General features: G+C 35.1%; 1 protein-coding gene across 12 annotated transcripts in view; it reads left to right on the forward strand.

The window, feature by feature from the left end:
- The first annotated feature begins 7,406 nt into the window (after positions 1-7,406).
- Positions 7,407-22,164, forward strand: part of LOC126849748 (bromodomain adjacent to zinc finger domain protein 2B-like) — a 178,368-nt gene continuing 163,610 nt past the window's right edge. For 9 of the 12 annotated variants that reach the window (XM_050591912.1, XM_050591920.1, XM_050591914.1 and 6 more), the window contains exon 1: positions 7,407-8,526. The gene's annotated coding sequence lies outside the window, so the exon portion shown is untranslated. The remainder of the gene's footprint in view (positions 8,527-22,164) is intronic. The other 3 variants (XM_050591921.1, XM_050591927.1, XM_050591922.1) reach the window with 1 other exon arrangement.

The raw sequence follows: 22,164 nt of genomic DNA on the forward strand, positions 1-22,164 counted from the left end.
CTTCTACGACTGAAATTATTTCTGAAGATGACCCTTGTTCCGATTCTTTATTTTGAGCAATATCTTTACGCAAATTTTTATTAATATCAGTTTTTGAAAAATAAGACGTTAGTAAGGATGATTTTTTTAAAAGAAGTCCGAGATGCTGTCAACATGTCGTTTTGAGTATTGCTTAAATGTGTAAGAAAATGTTTGTAAAAATTGCTCACCATCCATCTTGCATTTGTATTATTTTTATTTTTACTACACTTGATTATTTTTATAGATGTTTTGCAAAGAAAACAATTAACAATTAATAATTAGCAAAAATAAAGTTTTCATCTCCAACTTCAACTTTAATTTTAATATTTTTTGCGAGATTTTTTATTTTTTCTATTAAATAATTATTTTCATTTGTATCTGATGCCTTACTTATTTTTTGTTCTATCCAGTCTAGTATAAGTTTCTTTAATTTTTTTCATTTCTAAATGTAAATCTATTGTTTTGGTCCGTGTAATTGAATCAGAGTTTTTTTCATTGTCCGATAAATCATCTCATTTTCTTTTATGACAAATTTTTTTTTTATTTACATTTTTATTAATTGCTTGGGTTTCTCTCTGCAACTGTTGAGATAATGCAAAAATTTGTTTTTTGAATCCTCCTATTATTTTAAACATTTGTGATTTTTTGGAAAACAATGGACCATAATACTTGACATAATCTTTTTTATCCACTAACAAATGAAGTTACTCTCTTGCAAAGGTTTCTATTTCTTCAATGTCTTTTTCATGAATCGAAAGAAAAGAACTTTCATTGTAATATCCTGTTTCTTTTAATAATTCGATTAAATAACTTGGCAAAATTTTTAATTTACTATTAAAATTCATCAATGCTGTATCTTCTATGTTGATTTCAGCTGGTAGTTCCCTCGATGATTCTTCAGAATTTTCCATTTTGATCGATTTCGATAATAAAAACACAAAATAATAAAAACTGTATTAAGCACAGAGCAAGCACCGTTTCGAAACTTTCATGCAGACTCGGAAATATATGAAAGACTGCGTTCCCGATATGCGTTTGTCTTTCGGCGGTTAGATGTATCGGATATACGTATGCGCGAAACAAACAAATGCGTATGGAGAACAGTCGATCTTGCATCCTTAGCGCAAGTCTAATATCGACTGCAAATTAGATTACTTCAAATTATCTGAGACTACCTTAAAAATACCTACTTAGAATTATCTACAGATTATTTGATATTACCCTTAAATTATTTAGATTTCTTATTAAATTACCAAAGATTACCTGAGAATGCTAAAGATTATTTAGAATTACCAAAAATTACATTGGATTACCCAAAACTTTCTTTGGATTGCCGCTGGATTAGCCTAGCTCTTGTATAAAAATTATCTCAGTGACCAATCTCTCGGTATCATCTTGAATCGATAGTTTTTTGCGTATTCTTTTAAAAAAAAATCCGAAGTCATATCTGAATTTTTTTATTTGAAAACGGACACTTTTACATCTCCAACGTTTTTTTAGAATTTTCAAAATAGGAGTAACAATTTTTTGAAAATTGATTTCTTTGAACTTTGGACATAAATAACTTCCGAACGAGTCAACATATCAACCTCCGATTTGGGCAAAAAATTTTCTTTTTTTATGCTCTTTCAAACGACATACTACAATATGGAAGTTTTCTTTTGAAAGTTTTAAATTGGGATTCCTCTAAGGAATACTCTTTTAGGGAGACAATCCTCTTAACCCCTTTAAAATAGTAGCCCTCAAAATGATCGAACATATAATATTTTGAGCAGTTTTTTAAATATAGGTGGTAGGGGCAGACTTTATAGACACTGTGTATATTAAACGTTAATGTTTCTATATTCTAAGCGACAAAATTGAGTTGACAAATTTCATTTGGAAATTATTAATTGATATTTATTGCAAACTGACATGATATCCATATTTACTCTATTCAAAATACACTAAAAAAAATTAATTATTACAAATGATTGTATTGTATTTAAGGAAAGAAGGATTTTACTTTTTTGCGATAAACATGCAAATCAATATGTATATGTATATGTATATGTATATGTATATGTGTGCATATATATATATATATATATATATATATATATATATATATATACAGTGTGTCCCAAAAATTTTGTCACACCGGAAGTGTGAAGGTAGATTAGGCCAAACTGAGTCGAAAAGTCCTGTACAATTTTCCTCTATAACGCTTCAGAAAGAAGTTATTATTGAGTAAAGTCTGGCCAATCATCGCCGATCTTTAATCAAGCGCACATTGGTGAGCCACGCGCTTTATAATGTGCGTGAGCGTACAGCTGTTACAGCGACGCACTACTACCAGGCGCGTGGCTCACTGATGTGTATCTGGTTAAAGATCGGCGCTGACAAAATTTTTGGGACACCCTGTGTATATATACAGGGTGTATCAAAACAAGTATAGTGTCCTTAAAGGATCGTAATCCTGAATGAATTCTAAAACGATTTTTCCTTTACGAAAATTTGATCTGAAGCTTAGTTTTTAAATTATAAAAGGAAATAGTGAACGAATTATAGGACGGGTACATATGGTAGGCAGGGGCGGCACAACTTACCATTCGATGCAGGCGCTTACGCGAGACGCTCGCTACAGCTGACTGGAGCGCTACAGCGTACTCATCCCGTAAATCGCTCACTATTTCTTTTTATAATTTAAAAACTAAGCTTCAGACGAAATTTTCGTAAAGGAAAAATGATCTTAGAAATCATTCAAGAATACGACATTTAAAAACGAATAATTGTTCTCAATCACCCCGTTACAGCACTCGATCAGCTGTTTGCTATACACGATGAGTGTGTGTGTGTGTGTGCGTGCGTGTGTGTGTGTGTGAACGTGTACGCGTATTACATACATACATACACGTTTACACACACATACACACACACTAACACTCTCTCTCTCTCTCTCTCTCTCTCTCTCTCTCTCTCTCTCTCTCTCTCTCTCTCTCTCTCTCTCTCTCTCTCTCTCTCTCTCTCTCTCTCTCTCTCTCTCTCTCACTTATTCTTACCTTGTAGAGATTCTTCATAAATAAAATAATTAAACAAATAATTGCTGCACGGCCGCGGATAGCACAAGTTTTTTATCGATTATTTTGTATCGATACTTTTACACTTTTATACTCACGCACTGAATCGATAAATTGATTAACGATTATTACGATTATGATGATCACGATTATTCACAATGTATCACTACCGATTCACTTAATCACTTGAAAAAACGCATTATACGTATACGTATTATTTAACACGGAGAGTGTGCGATGACACAAGCAGATTATTTCGATACTAGCGGTGTTTGCAATCGGCAGCGGGCAGCGCTAGTATCGACATACCCCGACATAACTTGCTTGTTGTCGTCGCGCGCTCTCCGTGTCAAATAATACGTATAACGCGTTTTTTCAAGTGATTAAGTGAATCGGTAGTGATCTTTTGTGAATAAACGCGATCATCATAATCGTTATAATCGTTAATCAATTTATCGATTCAGTGCGTGAGTATAAAAGTGTAAAAGTATCGATACAAAATAATCGATAAAAAACTTGTGCTATCCGCGGCCGTGCAGCAATTATTTGTTTAATTATTTTATTTATGAAGAATCTCTACAAGGTAAGAATAAGTGAGTGAGTGAAGGAGTGAGAGGGTGACTGAATGAGTGAGTAAGAGAGAAAGAGAGAGAGAGAGAGAGTGTTAGTGTGTGTATGTGTGTGTAAACGTGTATGTATGTATGTAATACGCGTACACGTTCTCATACATACACACACACATACACACTCTTCGCGTATAGCAAACAGCTGATCGAGCGCTGTAGCGGGGTGATTTAGAACAATCGTTCGTCTTTAAAGGATCGTATTGCTGAATGATTTCTAAGATCATTTTTCCTTTACGAAAATTTCGTCTGAAGCTTAGTTTGTAAGTTATAAATGGAAATAGTGATCGAATTACGGTTGGAAAGCGATAGGACGGTATCGGCAGGCATGTACGACGGATTACTTGTGTATGTTTCTTAGCAACGAAGGTATTATCTAAGCAAGAGGTGACAGCGTAACTCCACCTCTCGCTTAGATGATGCTTTTGTTACTAAGAGACGTACACAAGTACTCCGTCGTACATGCCTGCCGATACCGGCCTACTGCTTTCCAACGCGCTCATTAGCTCACATTTTAATTAATAACGCAAAAACGTGCGAATTTTGCAAAATGGCATAGAACTTTTCGACTCAGTTTTGGCCCAATCTATTTTGACACTTCGGGTGTGTCAAAATTTTTAGGACACTCTGTATATATCACATTAGACCGTTAATTTTTATTAAACATAATACACATATAATATATCACAAATAAATGAAACAATAATATATATTCTATATAATAATTTTTATTATTAATTTTAAACATATATTTTAATTCTGTATAATATATATATATATATATATATATATATATATATATATATATATATATATATATATATATATATATATACAGGATGCCCCAGAGCACCTGTGACAACGCTCGTGAGCGGGTAGAGCACAGTAAATTGAACAGAGAAGTCCTTTATCATTTTGTCTTATAATGCTTAATGAAAGAGTTATTATTGAATAAACTCTGGTCAATCATTGCCGATCTTTAACCGGGCGTCGGTGAGCCGCGCTGTACAGCTGAACGCTCACGCACACTATCAGGCGCGTAGCTCACTGATGTACGGCTGGCTAAAGATCGGCGATGATTGACCAGACTTTATTCAATAATAACTCTTTTATTAAACGTTATAAAACAAAATGATAAAGGACTTTTCTGTTCAGTTTACTGTGCTCTACCCGCTCACGACCGTTGGCACAATCATTGCAGGACACCCTGTATATATATATGTATGTGTGTGTGTGTGTGTGTGTGTGTGTGTGTGTGTGTGTGTGTGCGTGCGCGCGCGCGTGTCGTGTGCGTGCGCGTGTATGTGGTGTGTATGTACAGGGTGTCCGAAAATTCGCGTAACACCCTTTAAGGAAAGGTACAGGATGTTATTCTAAACAGAAAAGTCCTGTATTAATTTTTTCTATAACGCTTAATAAAAGAATTATTATTGAGTGAAATCTGGCCTATTATCGCCGATCTTCAGCTGGGCGCACATCGGTAGCCGTTGTAAACAACTGAGCGCTCACACACACTACCAGGCGCGCGGCTCACCGACCATCAAAATAACACCCTCTACCTTTGCTTAAAGGATGTTACGTGAATTTTCGGACACCCTGTATATATATATATATATATATATATATATATATATATATATGCACACAGGGTGTCCGAAAATTTACATAACACCCTTTAAGCAAAGATAGACGGTCGGTGAGCCGCGCGCCTGGTAGTGTGTGTGAGCGCTCAGATGTATATACATATATATATATATATATATATATATATATATATATATATATATATACATACATATATATTATAGACAGGATATTCGAAAGAGTTAGATTCCCCCTGATCTTCAGAAGTACGCATTTTCACAGAAAATGGCCCAGAAAATGAACAGAAGTTGTATGGTTTCGAGGGAGAAATAAGATGGTGTCATTAATTGTACTTCTCATTAATTGTATTAATGACTTGTACTTCTGGAGATCGAGGGAGGGGGGGGGACTAACTCTTTTAGAATACCCTGCATATATATATATATATATATATATATATATATATATATATATATGTATACATTTGATACAAAATTGAAATATATGATTAATAATAAAAATTATTACATAGAATATATATTATTGTTTCATATATTTGTGATATATTATATGGGTATTATCTTTAATAAAAACTAACGGTCAACTGTGATGCATGTCATATATGATTCGCGATATTCTGAATTTAGGAATGGAACAGCAATATCCTGGAAACAGTCTAATTATTTTGATGTTCCTTTACGGTGTGTTACGCATGGCATTTATAAGTAAATATATAGTATCAAGAATGTGTAGAGAAAAGTGACTTATATATAATATAGAAAAGCGACTATCATATTATGCTCAGATATAATATATCGATAATTATATTGATAATGTAACAATTCCGTCATTTGAATTTCGCGTAATCGTGTCCGCAAACATTACGAGTAAATGTTCAATATGGAAACTACCAATTTTTTTTAAACTCACATAAGTTATGCAAAAGCGCAATGTTAATTGAAAAACGAAAACTCATCCGATATTCCCTTGTAATAGTCGTATAAATTCATATAAATTCATATAAATCCATATAAATACAGCATCAGATACCTCTACTTATCTATTAATTATAAAAATATAATTTCGAAATGCTTATTTTGAAAAACACACAGATTCCGCTAACGTGGAATATAATCAAGCATTAACAAAAAATTATGAAAATATGTTATAGGAATAATTACATAATTCTTATGCACTATTATACTTCTAATACCCTAAACGCTAAAGAGTAGCATGAAACGAAACACTGAAATATTTAAATTCGTTATTATGTATATACATAGTACTTTGTCCAACGTTAATGGAGTATCGCAAATGCGTCGACACATTCAATTAATCAAACTCCATTTTCACTGCTGTTTATTTCAAACATTTGAATAAAGAACCGACTTCCGCTTTTAATACAGATCCATCTCATTGAATGTGCGTGCGCGCATTGATGTACACCGTGCGTTTCAATGCGAAACGTAAATAACTCAATACGCGCTCCGGCAAACCAATTTTTTTTCGCGCGTATTCCATTTCCGCGAACGCGGGCGAATTATTCGTCGAAACCGATTAGAATATTACCCCACAGCGAACTTTTACCGAATGTTCTAACAACGACATATCCACGATCTCCCTCTCTCTCTCTCTCTCTCTCTCTCTCTCTCCCTTTTTTATCCTACCTCATCAATCGCGCGTTGTAACGATGACTACGACGACGAAGTTGGGGGAAGCGCAACGCTGTATATACATCACTACGTCCCGATCGCGCTTCTGTATGCATCTGTGAACACCCGTTAGATGGTGTAGTAGATGGGGGAGGGACGGTGGGCCAGGTGGTCCGTCGGTGCGAATATCCATTATAGATTCGGCGGAGTGTAGCTGTCGTACGATCCTACCCGCGGCGGTTTCTCGACGCTTGTGTGTACGCGTGTGTGCATGTGTGTATGGACGTCTTTTGTGTAATGTCGCGCGTCAATGTGCCCCCGTTAGTAATGCGTGCATACCGGTTCTCTCCGTGGTATATGTATATTCCGGCTCGAGGGTCTCCTGCGCGCGCACGCGTATGCGTGTCTCAGTGTGTGTGTGGCTGCTAGCCGTGGTTCGTTGAATGGTCACGAGGGCGCTAGTATCGGTGTTCGCCGTGCCACCGAGTCACTCCGCCATCGGTGCCCGCGACGAATGGACGTGTGAACGAGAGACGTGTGACCGTACGCGGCCTCTTTTTCGATGATCTGGGCGGACAAGCGCGACGAGCAGAGTGTCTCTCAGTCATGTACAGTAAATCGCGTCGCACATAGTGCGATACGGGTGAACGCGTAATATCGTGTGTTATCCATCTATCTACTGTAGTGTGTCAAAAGAGAGTGCGCGTGAAAAAGAGAGAGAGAGGGAGAGAAAGTACAACGTGCGAAGACAGAGTGATAAAGACAATACGCATCGATTATCCTTTGTGCGATCCATTCGTTCATTCGTTTATACATCGCCGCGACGCGACATGCAGTGCCGGAACTCTTTCGCTTATCGTGAAGATTCATCGGCTGCGGTTCGTGTTACCTGTGTTTGAACGCGAAAGCGTCGGAGAGAGAGACGAGCTTTTCCCTCATCTCCCTCCACCCTTCCCTTCCCCCCCCCGCTCTCCTCTCCCTCACCCTCTGCACCAAAGGTCTTTGCGACGCATAGCAGACCCTATTTTATACCGTCGATGCGCGTGACAACGTTCGTGTGAAGCCACATACACGCATGTCGACAATACGTTAGATGAGACGCTCGAGACGTATTCGATCGCAGCCGTAACCGGATTTCCGCGAATACATATAACGAGTGACGCACGCGGACAAGCATGGTGTCGTTTGCGAAATAGCGGCGTTGGTAATAGCAGGAGAGAGAAAGAGAGATAATAGACTCCGCTACTTGTGAATTGTCATTGCGCGCGACCGAACGACGCAACACAACGAAACGAGACGAGACGAGACGCGACGAGACGCGACGTGACGTGACGTGCGTGACGTGACGTGACGTGACGTGACATTGTTTCCTTTTACGACTTGATCGGCCGGCGGCGTGGAGATCCACAAAGTAAGAGAGCAACCGTTGTCGTATCGGTGATACCCGACACAACCGACGACAAATTCTCGTGAAATCGCGGAAGGTGACACGGCGCGTTTGTGCGTTGCAGGAGTAAACGGCCCGACGACCTCGCAACAAGAGGGGGAAAAAGCCCGGCGAGTGTGTCACGGAGAGTTCTTTGCAACGTGAGTTTGTTCAAAGTGATATTACTTTTCTGCGCTTACTTTGACGGCTTACATCGTCTCTTACATGTGTCACGTGTAAATTCGTCGCAATTAGTGCTTAAAATTATATTTCTCGAGTTTTGAGATCACACGCCGATTATACATGAAGGGTGACACACGATGTTCCGCCGTCAACGCAGCGATATCAGTGAGCGTTTCTCGTAATAACGATAACTAGAATATCGCGATTCCTTTTGTGATTAAAAATTTGCCATTTTCTTTTCATGTGTATTTTTTTTTATCGCGTGGTTTTTTCTAATGTATTTTTATTATCCAGAAAAATAAAAGTTAAACGCGAGAGATTCTCACTGAAAGCTATAACTCTGTTTTAATTCGATTTGTCGCAGTCTTATTAAATTGAAACTTAGGGGAACTAATTGTCGGAGTAATGTGAGTCTACTTGTCAACTTAAACAACAAGGAATTTGAAAATTTATTTTGAAACTGGCGTAAGTCAATAATCTTGAACATATTAAATAGATGCCATTAATTAATATTTATATTATTAATAATTACACTTTAATTAAATTTATTATACATACAAAACTTACTTTATGTTAGTTTAACATTTTATTTAAAATAATATATTTGATATTAAAAATATGAATACATTTTTTACAAGTACAATTTTTTCAATGTCTTTAATATAGAAACGTAAACAAAAAACAATAAAAAAAAAAAAAAAAAGGAAAAACGATATTAATTGCAAATTATATGCAGAATAAAATAAATTATACAAATTGAAAAATCGGAACTTAAACATTAAATAATATCGCAATAATAATTATATAGATAAATGGAATATCGCCTACTTTAGTATCTTTGGATGTTGCGTTCAAAAGATAAGAGAAAAAGAAGCGAAAACGTAGTTTCACAGCCTTTCTTTTCTAAAAAAACAAATGAGTATTTGTCACTCGTGCGCATTATATTGTATGAAGACGTGAAGGAACGAACGAATGCACGCATTCGAGTGAAATATGTTTACATTTCTCTCATAGCGCATGCATTCGGTCGTTCTATTACGCATTCATACGGTAGTGCACGTGAACGAAAAGTACTCGTGTATTTCGTAGAAAAAGAGAAACAGGACACATTATTTTTGTTTCTCCCTTTCCTCTTTCGTGTGAGACGTTTTAGATTTTGACTGACGTCGTTTAACATGTCTCTAGCTTTATTCATTTTTTCATTATTTTTCTAAATAACTTTGTTATACACATATATTTTTATTTGAAAGCATGGAACGTGTTTAATAAATTGCGATAAGGGTGACGTTTTTTCCAAATTAAACAATATAATAAATTTTTAAGAAATAATTTTATTTCTCTCTTTTTCTTATATTTTAATATTTGCTATATTGTAGCATAAAAACGATATCTCTTGTATAATTTGGCATTCGACAATTCCAATTATTATAATTGTTTCGTCTTTTTAGCTAAAGTTAAAATCTATATACAGGATGTTTCAGAGTTAGACCGACAAGTGATTATAAAGGATATCAAAACGAGCCAATTTTGCCAATAAACTCATGTCCTCAATTAAGCCATTGTGGTACTAAAGAATTAAAGACTAACAGGGGAATCTTGCCGAAAATTCTGATTTTGATGAAACTTTATACATATGTAGAGCGAGGGAAAGAAGTAAATAAATTTCGAAATTTTGAATTGCGGCTCATAAACGATTCTAAAAGATGAAATTAGCCCTCATATGTAGAGCAGTTTTTTGCTTTTCTCGATATATCTCGAAATTTATTCGAGATATTACAAATATTTCATGGTAAAACACCTCTAATTACACATTAATAAAATATTGAAAAAATTATATTTTTTTTAAATTTTTGCTCTTGTTTGTCTTCGATTCTCTAATGTGAAAATGGCGCATTTGTGGACACGAGCTTATTGATAAAATTTGCTTGTTTTGGTGTTCTTTATAATCACCTGAAGTTTGTCTAATTTTGGGACATTCTGATAAAGGAAAGCAAAGTTGAATCGTTGAGCACAGTTAATATCAAAAGCATATTTAACGCAAAGGATTTTGAAAAAAAATTGTTGCAATTCTTTGTCATGCAATGAGATAGCCGATAATTTCGTTAATGTCGCAACGGCGCAATGAATCATTTTGAGTCGTTCTTCGAGATGGCTCGTCCTCGAGGGAACGACGCACACGTGGAAGCGAGGCGAGTAATTAGACGTGTCGCGCGAGAAACGCATTCGTTAGCAATCGCGACCGAGTTCTGCCTCACATTCACGTAGAGAAATCTTTGTCGTTTTTTTTCTCTGACGAAAGAAATCTCGGAGAAGAAACTCGACTCGCAGATGCAATCCGCATAATCGATGCGTAATTGTGCGCGTTATTGCGAAGTATTGATTCTGATTAACGCGCATTTCCGCGCTTTACGTAACTTACGAGCATTACGTGCGGTAAAGTATATTATGGAAGCCTGAATTATTATTTAGGCACTCACTTGCTGCCTGTGTAGACCGGATCTGAAGTAGTAAGTTTAAAAGGCAAAGGGTTAATTCTACCTTGTATGCGATATGTTACTGCGGTATTATAGATTTATTTCGCCACGAGTGACATTTTTCTGGGCAATCGCTTGATAATCAGGGGGCCTGAAAACCTTATTGAAAATTTTATTAATTTTTCAATAGATATATTTCTGAAGCATTGAATAATTGTCGTTAAAAAAAAAAAAAAAAACCAGTGCCATGTGTGTAGTTCTCATACGATGAAATGCACCGGCTCTCTCGTCTCGTTCTCAGAGCATGTTAACCTGCAATATCAAGAGCCGCCATCGGTAACGGATCTGCTTCGGTTTCGCGAGCGGCTTCTTCGCGTTTTACCGTTAACGACCTAAATCGCGCGGTGAGCAACAAGAGATGCGCGCGATTTCGCGAAGGCACTTCTTACGACAATCGAAAAGTTGTGGCCGGCTCCCTTTTTCGTTTTCCGTTTTTCTCGACGAGCAATTATAACGCAAAGATCACTGATGTGTCGGAGAGTAAATTCGAAGACGCCTTTGGAATGATAAATCCATTTAGTAGAATTGCTTTGTCCTCCCTACGATCATAACTTTTGATCTTTTACTAGTGCTTAATTAATACTGAAATAAAAAAAAGTTAGATTATATATATTGAGGTAAATCGGTTTAAAAAAATTTATATAGCCATATACATTTTATCTTGTCACTCATCTTGTCTACGCAATATAAATAGGAAAGAACCATTGTTTTATTTTCCATTGAAAATGGAATTTCATTAAATGCCATCGAAGTTCGCATAAAGTCCTATAATGTAACTTTGTCATCACTGTATCTACGTAAGCAACAATAGTTTACGTCTACGTGAACTATCGCGTGATCTATGTAGGCGATAATCCATGAACCATGCGTGAGCCATACACACTTCTGCTTAGTCGTGGATCTAGCTTAACGCGGGGGAAGTACACTCTGCTGCTGCGGTTTGATCGATGGTACATACATACGTACTCGCTTGCAGCGATGAGTCGCATCCGTGTGTCGTCGTCATCCCATCCGGATCGATGTTTGTTTCGATGGAGTCGTAACCGGTATGTATCGCGTATCGCTTGCCAGAGCCGCGCGGAGTTTGCGAATTCTTTTTTCGTAGACCGCACGATGACGTAATCATACCGAATTAGCCTTGTCCGCGTTGCGGCGATTATGATTTCTGTGAGTCGTTAAATCGCGCATTTGAGCATGCATTTAAGGTAGTTGTCTCGTCTCAAATAACAATTAACAAGGAAAATTTAACTATATGTTAATAAATGTCATATCTGTACAACTTAAAAACAATTGACATTTGAACACGAGATAATCGCTACCAAAAATTGCACTTTTTATACGTGTTGCATACACAAAACGAAAATCTCATATTTTGAATTTTAATAAGTAGAAAAATTAACAAGAATGTTAAAAAACTAATACAAAGCAAAAGGGCATTTTAGAAATTCTATTAAAAAAATCGAAATTATTGAGCTTTTAGTTTTTAAAAATATAATAATAAAAAGACCACGGTATCATTTTATCTTTGTTATTCACCGAAAGTTAAACAAAGACAGATGGTCCTCGCGAATGTTGATGGCAATTTGACAGCAAAATGTGGCAATAACGTCCAGAATATCCAAAAGTTTTTAATAAATAATCGTAGATAATCGGATGTTTTAACGTTGATTCAGATTATAAAATTTTGGATTGTACTATCGCGAGACAACTACCTCGAATATGTCGCAAATAAAAAAAATGAAAAGAAAGACGAGAACATTAATTATAATAAAATTAAAAACGTTTAAAAAAAGTTGAGAAAATAATAAAAAAACTTATTAAAGATATTCAGCAAAGGCTGGATAATTCGCATAATGCGATGCTTGTTCTGATGGAGGAATATTTGTCGAGCGAACGACGTCATTGGTCGATTATCCTTAGATTACTAAATTCGATCTTTTGGGTTTTTCGTCAACGCGGGAAGATTCGTTTTATCGCTTCGGAGAATATACAGAGAGACATATAGAGACCGCGCTGTTATCGGTGATAGATGCGCCTTGTTGGTGATTAAACGGTCGATAACGCGACAGAAGGCCGTGCACGACTATAATCTCTCATTCAGTTGGAGTTTCATTTTAGCGAAATTGTATTCATGTCGTAATCTCGTGCAGAAAGAGGCGAGACTAGCATTACACTCCATGATGAATTGATAACGATCGAGAATTAATCAAATATCAGCAGCAGTCCATGATCGATGCATGTTGATAATTTTTTACGTTGTGTTTTATTGTTAAACTCTCTAAATTTGAAAAATATATTCAAAAAATACGCACGCGCCTAGTTATTTCACGTCAAAATCATAAAATTATATATTGTATGTGCGTGTACACAGAGGACATACAGGCGCACGATAAGCTAGACGTTTGCTTGACAGCTGATTGATAATGCAATTGCTTTACATACGTGCGAAACGTAAATGTTATCATTTAATCGTTACTGATATTACTTGTTCACAAGTCATTCACTATGCTATATTAATCGACTTGTTATATTATTAAAAGTACATCGTAATATTAAAGAGCATTAAGCATTTTGAATGAAAAATTATTTTAGAAGATTACAGTAATAAAGCGTTTAGTTAGATCAAATATCAAAGAACCGAACTTTATGAAATTTACACTGACGCATAGAAGTTCGTAAACTGTTTTGAAAGGCCGTTTAAAACGCGTCACGAAACAGGCGGTCGTTTCGTGCAGCGGTCGATCGTCCTACGAAATCGAAACGTGACTAATCGCCGAAGGCGAGGAACGCCATGGCATACGAAGCAGCTGATACTATCGACGCTGTAAAAACGAATAACGCACATACGTCAGTCTTTGCGACAAAGAGATCTAGCTACGGATGAATCGATGTGCCGTGTGCATGGAATTTGATCGAATAGGGAATAGTCGATGCTTCGTGTGAATTGATTAAATCGACTACATTTAATATTTCATTTGCTCAAACAATTTTAAATTTCTTATAACATTAATTAACAGCTTAAAACTAATTAAAGTTGTAAAGAGATAGAAAGAAACAAAGAAATCTCTTTATTGGAATGAAAATTTTCCGTATTACAGTATCGAGATTCATTTTTCTTAAATTATATTATTTTCAATTTCTCTGGTTTACAAATCCGAGAATTATGCAAAACAATTATGAAAGATTTTATTTTAAAGAGAAAGTAGACTTGAAGAGTTTCTAGATTATATTATTATTTCTAAATGTATTAATATCTCTAATTATAAGTAAATAGATTCCACAAAAAGTTTCTTACCATTAATAACTAATTATATAAACGTATTTAAAAAAAAAATGTGAATATATAACATATATATGTTAGCATTTCGCACAATTGATATCGACTATTGCACTCGATTAGCTTATCGTGCGCGCGATATCCACCGAATCTCGTGACCGGTTGGCGTAATCTCTATACGCAATTAGCATACATGAATAAAGAAACCATGAATCTGAGTCTACTAGCCAGCACGTCGTCAATGAATACGTATTTATGACTCAACTCATTTTATTAACTCTCATTCGTTCGAATGGTCAATAGACATTTTTTAAATAGGCCTATCAAATATATATTAATATTTTTGAAATATAGATATACACCGATTTTTATACATATAATATCAATCTTTATTTCTTGAAACTATTCTGAATCGTGGAGTAGAAAGATTAGAAGATTAGATAGTAAAAAAATTCCTTAAAAATTTATTAATTTCAAAATCTAGCAGCCTTCCATTATGCTCTATAAATTTGACGCAATTATGACGATTTTCGTGTACACTTTTTCCAAGATGTTTTCTTCATGTCGAATGAGCTTTAAATCTCATTTTGCATGCACGTTGAAGAATCTTAATGTCTCTAATATCTCGATATTTGTAAATTACAAATTATATTAGTTAAGCAGGATAGGCTTATTTCGAATAGATTTATTGGCGGATTATATTTCTAGAAACACTCATCTGAAAATATTTTCTATAGATATGTTATACAATCATTTATTCGGATGCGTTTGATAAATAGATACGCGGCCATGTTCTAACTTTGCTGCATATTTAACTATAACAAAAGTTTTCCCCATATTAATCTCGAAATATGACGACAAAAACAAAGAAACTATCGAAGAGTATTCCTCAAACTTATCACTATTATTAGACGTAATACTCTAATGCGAGAATTGCAGTTTTAATATAATGGCACTTGGTTACTATATTAATGATTTTTAATATATAATATTTGATATACATCTAAAAAGTTATATAGTTAATACATACTTATTTTATGGAAAAAATAAGATTTTTTTTAAGATTTATTCTTTTATTTTCAAATTATAGCATCTTCATTATAATGTGTGACATTTGACTTTTTCCGTGTTGTTTTTGATACATAAAACTTTTTTTATGTATCAGGGTATGCTTTGTTTTGAAAGCGATAACGCAACCATTATATCACGTTAAAAACTTTAAATTTTATCGAAACTTTTATTAAAAGATGAATCTTTTTGACATTTATAAATATAGACATTATTTTCAAGAATTTCCAAGATTAGTATTAAATAATATTGAGATGTATAATTGCTATTATTAATATCTATACATATATATATATATATATATATATATATATATATATATATATATTTCTGTGATGTCAAATTATTAAATATATCGTATATAATTTGTTCAAATAATCGAATGCGCGTGAGAAAAAGAGAGAGAGAGAGAGAGAGAGAGACAAAAGTCTTTTATGCTTTAAAAAAGAAAAATTGTTATGCTTTTAAATATAAAACAAAATGCAACATAAGATTCTTTTTAATCATTATTGTAATTGAATGAGTTTTTATGACAAAATCATCGACAAATAAAACGTAGTGCGACTTTGTGACTTATTCTTGTTCAATTGTAAGCTTAACGAGGAGAGGCATTGCGACATTGTGATGTGCACGATTTGCGAAGCGCAGTAATTCTTACGGGTCATCGATCGGTAACGACTACTCGTCTAAAATTACATCAATCCGACAAGAAATAAGAAACGCGAATGATTACGGCCACTGAACACGAATTCATGATGCGCGAATGTGCTATTTAAATAATTACGTTAGGGTTGAACAACTATGTAGCTATTGTAGAGTGAGGCGACTGTATAGTCAATGACAATTTAAGGGCTTTTTAAACATTTTTATCAATCATTTGAGTTTTTATAATAATATTCCGATAATGGGCTCCGAAACTATATCTAGAAATTCATAAGAGAAATTCATAGAGAGGTAAAAAACAACAGACTCGATTGAAATGTGTGTATGAAATAAAAATAACTAACACACAAAATATACAATATTTATTTAAATGATGGGATAATTGAAAATTTATAATTATTGTTATAAAAAGAGATTCTTTTTAAATCTTTATCGCATAAATCTTACTTTATCCCTATAATTTATATTATGCATATCTTATAAATAAACTTTATATACACATATGTACATATATATGTTATTACATTTAATATATTTATTGCATTTAATATATTAAAACGATATAGAATTAAGTAAGAATAAAATTGATATACATATCTCTGTATATATTTTATATATAGAACCGAGTAAAATATCAAATAGAATCATAACGAAGTGTATATTTACGATAGTGGAATAAAGCAAATTTATCAACCGAATATCAATTAGGAATCATTTTTCACAGAGAAAGGCCATATATTTTTTACGTCTAATTCACAAAACTTGTAAAAATCACGCTGCATGAATAATTCTAACAATATCAACCGGCATCAACACACATCTTACAATTGCGCATTCTCCTATTTTTCCAATATGATCGGCAAGGTAACAATGCGTGTAACGAAGAGACCTGCTTCTACACTTTCGGATGATTTTCAGTCCTTTATTATGAGACACCGTTCGCTCGGTCACGCAACACTGCTCGTATCGTGGAAGTCCGGGATTCGTTCGCCGAGCGAGAAGGACAGAGGTCGAGAGAATTGTGTCGTCGTGGTATCCCGCAGTGCGTTTTCAACGGAAATCGATCCGGAAAACGTTGCCGTACGCGTTTCGTCGTCGAGACGACGCTACGTGCTCGCTCGATCTTTCCCGAGCTATTGCTTTCCCCGCGCTATCTCTCGGAGCAGGTTTCCGGAGGAGAAAAGGGGGAGAACGAGAGAAGTTTCTCTCTCTCTCTCTCTCTCTCTCTCTCTTTCGCTCGCCTCTTTTCGCTTTGCCGCTCGTCGTTCTCGAGGGACGACGACGAACGGGGCGAGTTCCCGAAATAATCGTGCGTATCGATCCCCGCACGACCCGTACAGGGTGAATTTATTCTCGTGCACGGGGTGAACGGAGAAAAGAGAGGAGAGAAGGGACGGAGTGAGCGTGCTTCGTTACTTAATCGCTCTGCGTTTGAAACGAGCCATCGTAACGGCTATAGCGTTGTCGGAACTGTCGCCGCCTGCCTTTTTCCACGCTCGAAAGAAGAAGAAACACGCAAGCGACGCGAAAAGTAGCAAAAATTCTCAATAATGTTCTATAAGATATATATATATATATATATATATATATATATATATATAATATATATTATAATAATCACAATTCAGAGGTTTTTAAGCGATAACTTCTTCAGAAGGCATTTTTCGACTCATGTTTATAGGAAATTTTTTGCTCAGAATTAAATTTCCTATAGGACCTCAAAGTCTGGCTGGAACGTTCGGGCCACCTTGTATTCTGGAAAAATCAGAGTATCTTCAGGTCTTCAGAAATTAAAAAAAAAATTTGTCTTGACATTTTTGCTTTTATATTTTTTTTAAGTATATTTTCAAATCTAACATTTGAAAATCGTACCTTTTTATTTTTTAGAAAACGCACACAATGAAAAAAATTTATTTTGCGAAATTGCATCCAAACATCTGTGAAAAAATTCTCTTTACCTAAAATTTTGAACAAAAATGTCTGGAAGATTAAGGGAACTTTTTTTACAAGATTTGAGTAGATACGCTTTACTTATACGCTTATTATTCTTTTCCTTAAATTATCGAATAAAATAATTTTTGTAAAAGATTTTATAAATTTTTGCTTTTTGTTATTTCTAGAGCTAGAAATATTTAAGAGTTATTTATGTGAAATATAGAAAAGATATTGCAATAATTTAACAAATGTTTTCTAACGACTAAATTACTTTATGCAAAATTATTTACGCGTTTTCGAATGGGAAAAAAGCCGCAATACATACAAGTAAAGTATAATATTGCGAGCTCTACCGCGTAAATATCTCGACCGAGTGACACATGAAAATCTCGAATCGTGACCATTTCCGCATGACTATCGTGGTTGCGAGCGTGCGGAATTTTCCTGCGTCAGCTTCATCGAAAATAACAGCGCAACAATTATTTCAATCTATTTCATGCCTCGTTGTACATAATTCAAATCACTTCTAATATTTTTATTTCGACTTTGATATCCAAAATCGAGTTTACTTTAAAAATACGCGAAAGAAGTAATATTCAAGTATTTATATCCTTTTATTCTGAAAAACATGTGAGAGAAATATGAGATTTACTATATTAAGTTATATAAAAAAATCTGAAAAGAGCATGCGCTATATATGTACAACTGTTTTTATTTACCGAGAGAAAATCGTAAAAATAAGTATCCGAGATATCTCGTGATTCGTTTGGAGTTTGTGAGTCGACATTCGAGAAACTCCTCCTGCTTTTAACGCTACTTTTTGCCGGCCTTTCGCTCCGTCGAATTCAGCTTCCTTTTTTTTGAGCTCATTGTTTCACGCGCCCGTTCCCGATGTCGTGTCGTATTGTATTCATTACTTGGAGGATGGGATGAAAGAAGAGAAGGTCGCTCTGTAGTTTAGCATGAAATATATTCGATATACGTCTCTCACAAATATGTCTTATAATCTTTCTAAGCTTATCTTTTTATTGATAACTCGCGTAATCTGTATCCATTAATCGCGTAATGCATTTGCATGTTTTACAGAAAAGCATTTTCTCTTTTCGAAAATTTAATCGACAGAGACGGAAGATAAATCAAGTAAATTAATTTAAAAAAGTAAAAGATTGAATTTTTAATACAATGAGATAAAGTAAAAAAAAAAAAAAAGAAAACGGTAAAACAATCATGAATATAATCTGCAATTTTGTATTATGTATTTTATGACGAAATGATTGATGTGAGCATTGAATTTAAAAAAATTTTAAAGAATTTAATCGAAATTTATAGAAATGTGTACACGTGCATGCGTGAAAATCGATTAATCATAAATATTTATGTGATATTTAAATTGAATATATATATATATATATATATATATATTTCAATCTATTAATAACTATAAATTTAATTGCATGTGGGAAAATGCTTTATTTGAATTTTAAATATAGAATTGAAAAGGTACTTTAAATGCATTCGAAGTAACTTTAATTAATTTACAAACAAATGTTGACACGAGTGGACATAGTGTGTATAGCGGTATTCACAAAGTCAAGGCTGCATAAGCAGGTTTCCGAATATATAAACAGTGCCCAACTAGGCGTGAAATTATCTCTCTCTCTCTTCCTTTCTCCCTCCCCCCCTCTCTCTTTCTTTCTCTTTCTCTCTCACTCTTGGAAGACGCGTAGAGGATAATTTGACTCGTTTCGTTATTGTTTGGTAACTGTGTGTAAAATTGCAGTATATTGTATATTTGCGAAAAATACGTTTGTCGAAGCGTCGTTTTTATTACGTTTTGAATTCTCACTTTATTTATTAACACTTTTTATAACACTTAATTATTAATTGCAGCAAGATAAATCGGGATATATTGCAGAGAAAGGGGAGAGAGAGAGAGAGAGAGAGAGAGAGAGAGAGAGATTATGTTTTCATATAATTTACGTTCTATTCAATATAGATAATTATAGTGAATTCCGAAATTAATCAACTCTGTCAAAATTAATAGAAGCCATTTATGAAAGGCTATGTAATACTTGATGGGATATTACGTTACTATTTGAACAAAATTGAAATTGTTTACCATCGTTATGTGAATCGAAACGTTATTCTTTCCTTCTTTCTTTTTTCCTCGATATTGTAGACTTGCTGTTCTTAATTAAAACGATTTATTTATGAAGAACGCATCGCATTTCAATCAGTAAAGCAGCACTTTGGCACGATACAAGGTAAAAATTGTCGTTTGCGAAGTTGCTTCGCGAGCATCTCAGAGTTAAAATGTAACTTAAGATCTCGATCCACGAGCAAGCGTCGTTGGTGCGAGCGAAGTGAGTGGATTCATCGCGAAAGACCTTCCCCCGAAACAGCCACACGAAACTCGTTTTAGCTCGATCCTCGCAACGCGGCGAGGCGGATCTCGCAGCGTTCCTTTCCACACAACAACCGCGCGTCCGGCACACACATTTCGTCCAGAAGTCACGTCGTGTCGTATTCGTTGTTCGGTCAAACGAACGAAGCGAGTGAGAGGCGCGGTCGAGGGAAAAGAGAAGGCGGACGATCGTCTCTTTCTTTTTCTCTCTTTCTCTCGCTCTCTCTCTCTCTCTCTTAGAAAACAGAGATATAGAATAGACGAGTAATCTCGCTAACCCGGACATTGAACGTTGAAATCATCGTCATTGTACGCTTGCGGCACCATGCCAGGACGAATTGAATCCAACTATCAATTATTCATATTATATCTTTGCAAAACAGAGACTTTTCGGATAAATGTCACTTTATAGAGATTTACATGGCGTGTCATTATTTTTTTAAACTTGTATTCCTGAACTGCATTGTCTAGAATATTGTGAATAATGTCGTTTATAAACTTCTGCGATATATTATTATATACATATACTGTGGCTAATCACCAATTTCTAAGAATTTTAAGAAAAGTTTTTATTTGAAAAAAATGTTTTATTATAAAATTTTATTCCGAGATTATATCGACGGTATGTATAAATGATTTTATCTACAATACTTTTTAAGTAAATAAATATATCGATTTTCTTGAGAGCCAACATCTCTAATTTCTCTCTCTTTCTTTCTCATGCTTCGATCATTGCATTGCTTTTTTTTCTACTCTACTGACATATCGTTAGCTGCGGCGTCATCTCTGTCGCCGTGAAAATTTGATTTTTGTGCAAACGAGTGAAATCAAGAAGAAAGCGATGGATGCTGCGGCGGTGGACCGAGCAGAATAGAAAGGCCGTTAAATGCCGAGTGATCGCACACGCGCGTGTGCATATACATATATGCGTGTTCGAGAGGATAAAAGACGGAAGGTGTAAGAGAAAGAAGAAGAGAGAGAAGGAGTCGCACGAAGACGAGCGAGAGAAAGGCTGCGGCCGGATTCTTGGCGGTGATCGAACGTGGCCCTCGTTCGTTGTATGGTCGAGATTGAAAGGAGAGGGTCTGAGAGCTGGAAAAGCCGGATGGACGAGAAGGGAGGAAGGAAAGGCGACAGGCGGCAAGCGAAGATACGAAATAGTTGCGTGCGATACGTGCCCTCGTGATGAGATACTCGATAATTAGCTGCGATAAATTATAGGGACTTGCAAGTACCCAAAAACGGTTGCTATAATAGTCGCCATTATTATTGATTGTTATTAGGCTCGACGGTCTCTCTTTCCAGAATAATGCACGAAAAGAAAGAGGAAGAGCGACCCACATATTCTATATTTCTTAATTGCGTATTTAAATCAGACATCTCACCAATTATGTTCCTCGCGTTCATGTTTTCAATATTACGTGCATCTTTTCCAGTGATACAAACACGAATTGTGTAAATTATTGCACGTTCGAAATTTTTATAAATATTGTTTTATAAATATTATTTTTATACACGCGTTACATATATTGTTTTTATACATGCGTTACACGCATCTACTAATACCATGTATGTAATAATGCGTTCTTTTGTGTACGTAGTAGCGAGTAGCGATGGCCGTTTCTGCGGATTAATTATGTACATTTAAATATAAAATTCATATCATTGTGTGAATAGAACGACTGGCAAACTGCAACTGTGCGATTGGCGAGCAGACAATCGTTGTGACATTATA

Source organism: Cataglyphis hispanica, chromosome 5, assembly GCF_021464435.1.
Source record: "Cataglyphis hispanica isolate Lineage 1 chromosome 5, ULB_Chis1_1.0, whole genome shotgun sequence".
In the NCBI taxonomy this organism is placed as follows: domain Eukaryota; kingdom Metazoa; phylum Arthropoda; class Insecta; order Hymenoptera; family Formicidae; genus Cataglyphis; species Cataglyphis hispanica.